The 10,334-nt window shown below is 47.4% G+C and overlaps 1 non-coding gene across 1 annotated transcript; it reads left to right on the forward strand.

The window, feature by feature from the left end:
- The first annotated feature begins 8,984 nt into the window (after positions 1–8,984).
- Trnas-uga lies at positions 8,985–9,059 on the forward strand. The gene has a single exon. It is a non-coding gene; the product is annotated as a tRNA-Ser (tRNA).
- Positions 9,060–10,334: the final 1,275 nt, after the last annotated feature.

The following is a 10,334-nucleotide window of genomic DNA, read 5'->3' on the forward strand; positions in this document are numbered from 1 at the left end:
TTTGCACTCGGCTGAGTTTGCGTGCCGAGGTCAGCTCTGTGGTGCCGGAGCGGGCGAGCGTGCCACACAAAAGGCCGGAATTAACGCCGGAGGGCCACAAATTTTATCGAGAGAAACAAATCACACAAGGCTGCCTTTCGCTGACCACGAAAATATTTATGGAGTCACCTGCGCGGGGGAGTGGCAGGGGGTGGGGGTGACGGGGAGGCGGGAGGATGCAGAAGCATTTTATTTTTAAATTGAACTAATGGCCGATTTCACGGCATTGCAATCACATCTTCAGAGCCCGTGCCACGCCCATCCTCGGCAGAAGCTAGGACCCACCACCGTTAACAGCTTCTTTACTACGCAGTTGCGCTACTTAACAAAAATGGTTCAAATGGCTCTGAGCACTTTGGGGCTTAACATCTGAGGTCATCAGTCTCCTAGAACTTAGAACTACTGCCCGAGGCAGGATTCGAACCTGCGACCGTAGCGGTCGCGCGGCTCCACACTGGAGCGTCTAGAACCGCTCGGCCACATCGGCCGGCCGTTACGTAACCAAACACGTCTTTGACTCTCGTGCTACACTACTGGCCATTAAAATTGTTACATCAAGAAGAAATGCAGATGATAAATGGGCATTCATTGGACAAAGATATTTTCACGCAAGGGTGCATAGATCCTGAGAAATCAGTACACAGAACAACCACCTCTGGCCGTAATAACGGCCTTCGTACGCCTAGGCATATAGTCAAACAGAGCTCGGATGGCGTGTGCAGGTACAGCTGCCCATGCAGCTTCATCACGATACCGCAGTTCATCAAGAGTAGTGACTGGCGTATTGTGACGAGCCAGTTGCTCGGCCACCATTGACCAGACGTTTTCGATTGGTGAGCGATCTGGAGAATGTGCTGGCCAGGGTAGCAGTCGAACATTTTCTGTATCCAGAAAGGCCCGTACAGGACCTGCAACATGCGGTCGTGCATTATCCTGCTGAAATGTAGCGTTTCGCAGGGATCGAATGAAGGGCAGAGCCACGGGTCGTAACACATTTGAAATGTAACTTCCACTGTTCAAAATGCCGTCAATGCGAACAAGAGGTGACCGAGACGTGGAACCGATGGCATCCCCTACCATCACGCCGGGTGATACGCCAGTATGGCGATGACGAATACACGCTTCTATTGTGCGTTTACCGCGATGCCGCCACACACGGATGCGACCATCGTGATGCTGTAAACAGAACCTGGATTCATCCGAAAAAATGGCGTTTTGCTATTCGTGCACCCAGGTTCGTCGTCGAGTACACCATCGCAGGCGCACCTGTCTGTGATGCAGCGTCAAGGGTAACCGCAGCCACGGTCTCCGGTCTGATAGTCCGTGCTGTTCGTACAGGTGGTTGTTGTCTTGCAAACGTCCCCATCTGTTGACTCAGAGATCGAGACGTGGCTGCACAATCCGTTACAGCCATGCGGATGAGATGCCTGTCATCTCGACTTCTAGTGATATGGCCGGCCGGTGTGACCATGCGGTTGTAGGCGCTTCAGTCTGGAACCGTGTGACAGCTACGGTCGCAGTTTCGAATCATGCCCCGGGCGTGGATGTGGTGTGATGTCCTTAGGTTAGTTAGGTTTAGGTAGTTCTAAGTTCTAGGCGACGGATGACCACAGATTTTAAGTCCCATAGTGCTCACAGTCATTTGAACCATTTTCTAGTGATACGAAGCCGTTGGGATCCAGCACGGCGTTCCGTATTATCCTCCTGAACCCACCGATTCCATATTCTGCTAACAGTCGTTGGATCTCGACCGACGCGAGCAGCAATGTCGCGATACGATAAACCACAATGGCCATAGGCTACAATCCGACCTTTATCAAAGTCGGAAACATGATGGTACACATTTCTCCTCCTTACACGAGGCATCACAACAACGTTTCACCATGAGAAATCGATTGGAAACTTTCCTCATGTGAGCACGTTGTAGGTGTCGCCACCGGCGCCAACCTTGTGTGAATGCTCTGAAAAGCTAATCATTTGCATATCACGGCATTTTCTTCCTGTCGGTTAAATTTCGCGTCTGTAGCACGTCATCTTCGAGGTGTAGCAATTTTAATGGCCAGTAGTGCAGTTACGGCTCACAGAGACACACACATGCACAGAGACACAAGGGCGTCACAGATGACGCAGAGTGACCCAGAGCGTCCCAGAGTACACCAGGGAACTATAAAACCAAGACGAATGGCTTTGGGCAAGATCAAAATGGCTCTGAGCACTATGGGACTTAACATCTATGGTCATCAGTCCCCTAGAACTTAGAACTACTTAAACCTAACTAACCTAAGGACAACACACAACACCCAGTCATCACGAGGCAGAGAAAATCCCTGACCCCGCCGGGAATCGAACCCGGGAACCCGGGCGCGGGAAGCGAGAACGCTACCACACGACGACGAGCTGCGGACTGGGCAAGATCAACGTGTAGTGTCTTTATCCAAGGTCAACACTTAATTTACGATAATACGAGGCGTGTATTTTTAAGTAAGTACCGTTTTGCTAGTCCGCGGCCGCAGCGGTACGTTCTGCGCATGCGCACTGGGTACCTACATCTGTTGTCTACGCACTGACGCCATTATAGTATGATTCTTCCTTGTTTACGTTGTGTACTGAGTGTTTAAGGTGCCTCCGATAATCGTGGGTCCCGCCTACTGTGAAGTACGGGCTGTTGTAAGTCTTCTTACAAGGGAACCTCCCCATCGCACCCCCCTCAGATTTAGTTATAAGTTGGCCCAGTGGATAGGCCTTAAAAAACTGAACACAGATCAATCGAGAAAACAGGAAGAAGTTGTGTGGAACTATGAAAAAATTAGTAAAATATACAAACTGAGCAGTCCATGCGCCAGATATGCAACATCAAGGATAGTATGATCTCAAGAGCGCCGTGGTCCCGTGGTTAACGTGAGTAGCTGCAAAGCGAGATGTCCTTGGTTCAAGTCTTCCCTCGGCTGAAAATTTTATTTTCGCAAAATTATGATCTGTCCGTTCGTTCATTGACGTCTCTGTTCACTGTAATAAGTTCCGTGTGTGTGTTTTGCGACCGCACCGCAAAACCGTGCGATTAGTAGACGAAAGGACGTGCCTCTCTAATGGGAACCGAAAACATTTGATCGCAAGGTCATAGATCAACCGATTCCTCCACAGGAAAAGACATCTCATATATTCTATACGACACTGGTGACGGCATGTGCGTCACATGACAGGAATATGTAATCGACCGACCTAACTTGTACACTTGGCGAATGGGTAAAAAGATTCTTCTACCTTGCCCGATTTAGGTTTTCTTGTGGATGTCATAATCACTCCCAAAAAAGTGATGAAAACATAAGAGTTTGTCACATAAGCTGAAAATAAAAAATAAAAATTTTCACTCAATGGAAGATTTGAACCAAGGACCTTTCGTTCCGCAGCTGCTCACGTTACCACGAGACCATTGCGCTCCTGCGATCCTACTGTCCTTGATGTTGCATATGTTCCCATGAACTACTCAGTTTGTATATTTTGCTTATTTTTTCACAGTTCCACACAACTTCTTCCTGTTTTCTCGATTGATCTGTGTTCAGTTTTTTAAGGCCTATCCACTGTGGCAACTTATAATTAAATCTGAGGGGGGTGCGATGGGGAGGTTCCCTTGTTAGTGCTAAAGGCCTAAAAGCGATCGATATTCATCGTGAGATCTGTGCAGTTTACGGAGAAATCATTATGAGTGACGGAATGGTAAGAAAGTGGGTGAGAGCATTTAAAGATGGCCGCACAAATGTGCACGATGAACAACGGAGTGGGCGTCCTTCGGTCGTTAATGAAAGTTTGGTGCAGGAAGTGGACAATAAGGTGAGAGAAAACAGACGCTTTACGATTTCCTCCTTGCGGGATGACTTTCCTAATGTTTCTCGTAGTGTTTTGTATGGCATTGTGACCGAGTACTTGAATTATCCAAAATTGTGCGCACGCTGGGTACTGAAAATGTTGACGGATGTGCACAAAACCGAACGTTTAGACAGTGCATTGACTTTCCTTGAGCGGTACCACAACGACGGTGACGATTTCTTAAGCCAAATTGCTACGGGCGATGAAACATGGGTGGCCTACGTCACACCAGAATCAAAGCCACAGTCCATCCAATGGCGGCATTCAGATTCAACCAGAAAAGTGAAGTTTAAGCAAACAATGTCTTCTCGGAAAATCACGTGCACAGTTTTTTGGGACAGAAAAGGAGTATTGCTTGTGGAATTTTTGCCTCGTAATGAGACAATCGATGCTGCAGCTTACTGTAAGACATTGCACAATCTGCGCCGTTCAGTTCAGAACAAAAGATGTGGCAAGTTGAGCAAGGGCACCGTTTTGCTACAAGACAATGCCCGTCCACACTTTGCGAAGCAGACCGAAGATCTCACCACACATTTTCGATGGGAAACTCTAGATCATCCTCCGTACAGCCGCGATCTTTCACGCCCAGTGACTACCATCTGTTCCTACACTTGAAGAAACACCTGGGCAGTCAGCGTCTTCGAGACGATGACGATGATGAAGCCAAACCGGGGTGATGCAGTGGTTAACAAGTCAGGCGGCAGACTTGTATGAGGAGGGTATTCAAAAACTGGTGCAGCGTTAGGACAAGTGCCTCAATATTGACGGAAATTATGTAGAAAACTAGATTAAGGTACAGGCTTCCATGTAAAAATAAAATTATTGAGATATCTTAACACGTCTTTTTTTAATTTCAAAACGGTACTTACTTAAAAAAACACGCCTTATACAAACTCACGAAGATTGGATACATCTTCACAACAACCATGTACTTACACCAAAAATACAGAGCCTCATCATTATCTGCCTCCCGCGACCACGAGTACGTAGGAACTAAAGACTATAGAGAACGTTGAGTTGAAGACTGCTGTTATAACAGCGAAGATTACTGTTAAAGGCATCGCTTCTCATGCTGTTATTGATGGACCATATGTGTTTTTAGGTTCTAGAAATTTCGAAATTCGTGGTAAGTCTGCTAAGGGTCTGGAGAAATGATCACAAAATTCGGAATGACAGCTTCTTTTGAAGTGCATCGTGGCAGAGGGGGAAGATCCGACGTCTGGCGAAGATGAGGCCACAGCATTGCGGGAGGCGTCGAACGGTGGTGTGCAAACATACAGCGGACGGGAAATTGCCCGAACTATGGACGTGCCTGCGAGCACGGTGCATAACATCCTACTAAACATCCTGCTCTGCCACCCGTACAAAATCGCCCGTTTTCCGGAGCTGCTTACTGTTGTCCTGTTCTGGGAAGCCGGGCAGAGTGACCGAGCGGTTCTAGGCGCTACAGTCTGGAACCGCGCGACCACTGCGGTCGCAGGTTCGAATCCTGCCTCGGGCATGGATGTGTGTAATGTCCTTAGGTTAGTTAGGTTTAAGTAGTTCTAAGTTCTAGGGGACTGATGACCTCAGCAGTTCAGTCCCATAGCGCTCAGAGTCATTTGAACTATTTTGCTCTGGGAATTTCTTACTCGCACGGAACGCGACAATGGATGGCCATGGAACGTTCTGTGGACAGACGAAACCTATTTTCATCTCCAAGGACGTGTCAGTGGGCAGAATTTGCAGAATATGGGCGACGGAAAACCCGCACGCGCATCAACCAGTACCATTACATTCTGCAAAGGTGACTGTGTGGTATGGACCGTACTTTTTCGACGAGATTGAATCATGCGGATCGTGTTAACTGTGCCGTCACTGGTCTGTTTGCTTGTTTTGTTTTGAAACTTCCTGGCAGATTAAAACTGTGTGCCCGACCGAGACTCGAACTCGGGACCTTTGCCATTCGCGGACAAGTGCTCTACCATCTGAGCTACCGAAGCACGACTCACGCCCGGCCCTCACAGCTTTACTTCTGCCAGTATCTCGTCTCCTACCTTCCAAACTTTACAGAAGCTCTCCTGCGAACCTTGCAGAACTAGCACTCCTGAAAGAAAGGATACTGCAGAGACATGGCTTAGCCACAGTCTGGGTGATGTTTCATATCAGCGCACACTCCGCTGCAGAGTGAAAATCTCATTCTGGAAACATCCCCCAGGCCGTGGCTAAGCCATGTCTCCGCAGATTCCTTTCTTTCAGGAGTGCTAGTTCTGCAAGGTTCGCAGGAGAGCTTCTGTAAAGTTTGGAAGGTAGGAGACGAGGAACTGGCAGAAGTAAAGCTGTGAGTACCGGGCATGAGTCGTGTTTCGGTAGCTCAGATGGTAGAGCACTTGTCCGCGAATGGCAAAAGTCCCGAGTTCGAGTCTCGGTCGGGCATACAGTTTTAATCCGTCAGGAAGTTTCATATCAGCGCACACTCCGCTGCAGAGTGAAAATCTCATTCTGTTTTGTTTTGTTTTGTTTTGTTTTAGGGCGCAAAAACAACTAGGGTCATAACGCGCCCATGTCAAAACTGATAAACACAAAGACAAAGAGGGGATAATTTTTCTATAAGTGGGGGGCCACAGTCATAATATGCTTCTCTAAAGTCAGTACCGCCATTAGGCTGCTGTTTGCTTACAGTGTTACATTTACACTTACACAATCATGATTTCGTCTTCAAAGTGCCATTATCAAGCGTGTTTTTTTTTTTTTCAATACGACAGTAGCTTTGACAATGTTAACTTGAATAGTCTCTTTCAAATTCTGGAGGTGGCAGGGGTAAAATACAGGGAGCGAAAGGCTATTTACAATTTGTACAGAAACCACATGGCAGTTATAAGAGTCGAGGGGCATGAAAGGGAAGCAGTGGTTGGGAAAGGAGTGAGACAGGGTTGTAGCCTCTCCCCGATGTTATTCAATCTGTATATTGAGCAAGGAGTGAAGGAAACAAAAGAAAAATTCGGAGTAGGTATTAAAATTCATGGAGAAGAAGTAAGAACTTTGAGGTTCGCCGATGACATTGTAATTCTGTCAGAGACAGCAAAGGACTTGGAAGAGCAGTTGAATGGAATGGACAGTGTCTTGAAAGGAGGATATAAGATGAACATCAACAAAAGCAAAACGAGGATAATGGAATGTAGTCAAATTAAATCGGGTGATGCTGAGGGGATTAGATTAGGAAATGAGACACTTAAAGTAGTAAAGGAGTTTTGCTATTTAGGGAGTAAAATAACTGATGATGGTCGAAGTAGAGAGGATATAAAATGTAGACTGGCAATGGCAAGGAAATCGTTCCTGAAGAAGAGAAATTTGTTAACATCGACTATAGATTTAAGTGTCAGGAAGTCGTTTCTGAAAGTATTTGTATGGAGTGTAGCCATGTATGGAAGTGAAACATGGACGATAACCAGTTTGGACAAGAAGAGAATAGAAGCTTTCGAAATGTGGTGCTACAGAAGAATGCTGAAGATAAGGTGGGTAGATCACGTAACTAATGAGGAGGTATTGAATAGGATTGGGGAGAAGAGAAGTTTGTGGCACAACTTGACAAGAAGAAGGGATCGGTTGGTAGGACATGTTTTGAGGCATCAAGGGATCACAAATTTAGCATTGGAGGGCAGCGTGGAGGGTAAAAATCGTAGAGGGAGACCAAGAGATCAATACACTAAGCAGATTCAGAAGGAAGTAGGTTGCAGTAGGTACTGGGAGATGAAGAAGCTTGCACAGGATAGAGTAGCATGGAGAGCTGCATCAAACCAGTCTCAGGACTGAAGACAACAACAACAACAACAACAACAACAACAACAACTGGTTTTGCCCCCAGGACAATTAAAAACCGATCTCATTATATCAGTCTGGCCACACTCGCCTTGTAACGGTATGACGAACGCAGGGAGCGAAGCAGATCGGGTCAATTGCCCAGGAATAAAATAGCGGAGAAGAAAATAAACAGGAGACAGAGAAAAAAAATGGTTCAAATGGCTCTGAGCACTATGCGACTTAACGTCTGAGGTCATCAGTCGCCTAGAACTTAGAACTAATTAAACCTAACTAACCTAAGGACATCACACACATCCATGCCCGAGGCAGGATTCGAACCTGCGACCGTAGCGGTCGCTCGGTTCCAGACTGTAGCGCCAGAACCGCACGGCCTCTCCGGCCGGTCAGGAGACAAAAGAACGAGTCACAGAGAGAGAGAGAGAGAGAGAGAGAGGAAACTTTGTCCCGCCGCTGAGTTTTACGGAGCTGTTTATGTGGACTTACTACGTCGCGCTTTATGGAGGTCGCGCTCTTCGGAAGGGCATAAAAAAGTGCCCCCTGGTTGGCTATACTGTAACGCGGCGCTCACGGAACGACTAGAATGGGTTTTTTAAAGTTCGCCGCGAGTCGACCGACTACACACTGCGAGAAAAAGATAAAATTGTCCAGCGGAGCAAAGGTCCGACCCTATAGACGAACACACACGTACACAAAGTCTGCGGAAATCATTTTTAGGGCATCCGCGGACGAGAGGCAAAAACTCACACGGGACGCCTGTGACAGTTCTGGATCGCAAACAGGTAACGCAGTATGCCCGACCGAGACTCGAACTCGGGACCTTTGCATTTCGCGAACAAGTGCTCTACCAACTGAGCTACCGAAGCACGACTCACGCCCGGTACTCACAGCTTTACTTCTGCCAGTACCTCGTCTCCTACCTTCCAAACTTAACAGAAGCTCTCCTGCGAACCTTGCAGAACTAGCACTCCTGAAAGGAAGGATAGGGCGGAGACATGGCTTAGCCACAGCCTGGGGATGTTTCCAGAATGAGATTTTCACTCTGCAGCGGAGTGTGCGCTGATAATCTGCCAGGTAGTTTCATATCAGCGCACACTCCGCTGCAGAGTGAAAATCTCATTCTGGAAACATCCCCCAGGCCGTGGCTAAGCCATGTCTCCGCAGTATCCTTTCTTTCAGGAGTGTTAGTTCTGCAAGGTTCGCAGGAGAGCTTCTGTAAAGTTTGGGAAGGTAGGAGACGAGGTACTGGCAGAAGTAAAGCTGTGAGTACCGGGCGTGAGTCGTGCTTCGGTAGCTCAGTTGGTAGAGCACTTGTCCGTGAAAGGCAAAGGTCCCGAGTTCGAGTCTCGGTCGGGCACACAGTTTTAATCTGCCAGGAAGTTTCATATCAGCGCACACTCCGCTGCAGAGTGAAAACCTCATTCTGGAGGTAACGCAGTATTTCTAACAGAGCGCTTTGAGAATGTAATTTCTAAGGGTTAGTATGCTCGGACAGGACCCTTACGTAATATCTATTCACTATGCACCGCTTTTCCCTTTTTTCTTCGGTGGGAGAATGACCGCGGGGGGGGGGAGGGGGGGGGGGGAAGTTCGTCAGTATTCTCAATGGTTTGATGCGGCCTAACACGAATTCGTCTCCTGTGTCAACCTCTTGACCTCAGAACAGCACTTTCACTCGAAGTCCTCAATTAGTTGCTGGATGTAAATGGTTGCTTTAAAAGTCGCAGAGTTATGACATCAGAACACTCCTTCGCGCAGAGCACTGGCGGTTATGACGAAGATGATGTGGAAAACCGCCTAAAGGCCAAAGTCCAACTTGTTTGGATCGCCAGTCCTTGTCGTTATTCCTTTACGGGACAGGCTCACCTCCCTGAATCCCAAAAGCGGCGCTGTAACGAACTCTTTGCTCCGGGTGGGTACACTAGCGGGCAATTAGTTTACTATTCCTCCTTTCTGAGCCTGTACGTGGCCAAACTGTGGTGTGTCGTCAACTGCGAATACATTTTCTTACGGAGGCAGTAAATTCCCGTCTCCACCCATGTATAAAAATCGGTCTACATCTACATCTACATTACTCTGCAAATCACATTTAAGTGCCTGGCAGAGGCTTCATCGAACCACCTTCACAATTCTCTACTATTCCAATCTCGTATAGCGCGCGGAAAGAACACCTATATCTTTTCGCACGAGCTCCGATCTCCCTTATTTTACCGTGGTGATCGTTCCTCCCTATGTAGGTCGGTCTCAACAAAATATTTTCGCATTCGGAGGAGAAACTTGGTGATTGGAATCTCATGAGAAGATTCCGTCGCAACGAAAAATGCCTTCCTTTTAATGATTTCCAGCCCAAATCTTGTGTCATTTCTCTGACACTCTCTCCCATATTTCGCGATAATACAAAACGTGCTGCCCTTCTTTGAACTTTTTCGGTGTACTCTGTCAGTCCTATCTGGTAAGGATCCCACATCGCGCAGCAGTATTCTAAAAGAGGACGTCCAAGCGTAGTGTAGGCAGTCTCCTTAGAAGGTCTGTTACATTTTCTAAGTGTCCTGCCAATAAAACTCAGTCTTTGGTTAGTCTTACACACATTTTCTGTCCCTGCAACCGCACTATCCTCTGAGCTCTCGGTGACT

This window comes from Schistocerca americana, chromosome 11, assembly GCF_021461395.2.
Source record: "Schistocerca americana isolate TAMUIC-IGC-003095 chromosome 11, iqSchAmer2.1, whole genome shotgun sequence".
Classification (NCBI taxonomy): domain Eukaryota; kingdom Metazoa; phylum Arthropoda; class Insecta; order Orthoptera; family Acrididae; genus Schistocerca; species Schistocerca americana.